The following is an 843-nucleotide window of genomic DNA, read 5'->3' as shown; positions in this document are numbered from 1 at the left end:
GGTGAGGGGTGCTGGGGCTGCTCGGGGCTGTGGAGCGTGGGGACGGGGCGACTGCGGTGACCGGAGCAGCCGGGACGGGCTGACATTGGAAACAAGCTTTCTCTGTATTTTTTTTTTCTTTTATTATTTTTAATTGTGTAGTTTGTGACGTCCAAAGCGTGTGACTTTTGAGCAGAGCGCTGTAGCGATGCCAGGCTGTGACCGGGGTGACTCCGGCTATGCGCGGTGCTGCTGATGTCAGAGCTGGGCCCGGGCCCAGGGCTCGTCCGGTGTCCCCGCGCTGTCGGGTGGGGAGCGGAGCCGGGCTGGGTGCCGGAGCTCCCGGTGTGGGTGGGATCCCTGCAAACCTGGGGGAACAGCCGGACTGGAAATCATCGGAGGATTCCTCTAAGCTTGTGAAGCTTTTTTGTTTTGTTTTGGTTTGTTTTTTTCTCTCTTTCTTTTTTTCCCTCCCTCAGCACTTTTTTTCTTGCACACTTAAACCCAAACTATTAGAATAGCTGCTTGGCCTGGCCGTTCTGGCATCCCCACTGCCTCACCCCCCCTCCTAAAAGACATTTTGGTGTGCCTGCCACTACCCTGTGCAATGTTATCACGTGCAAGAGCTGCAGGGGAGCGCTGGGACTGCACCGTGCCTGGTTGCTTGTACCAAGAAAATTAGCAGGTCAGTCTGTACCAGGAACGCTCAAGGAGCCTTTCGGGTTTCCTTTTGCTGAGAGCAGGAGGTCCTGAGCCCTGTGCTGTCGCTGCCCCCCGGCCCCGGCGGGACCCCACAGCCCCGGGCTGGGTGAGCTCGGGTGGGCGGCAGAGCCCAGCACCAGCAAACGGCTCCAGCTGTGGCCC

The sequence above is a fragment of the Charadrius vociferus genome, unplaced genomic scaffold (assembly GCF_000708025.1).
Source record: "Charadrius vociferus isolate BGI_N301 unplaced genomic scaffold, ASM70802v2 scaffold323, whole genome shotgun sequence".
Classification (NCBI taxonomy): Eukaryota; Metazoa; Chordata; class Aves; order Charadriiformes; family Charadriidae; genus Charadrius; species Charadrius vociferus.
This window is presented reverse-complemented; position numbering follows the sequence as displayed.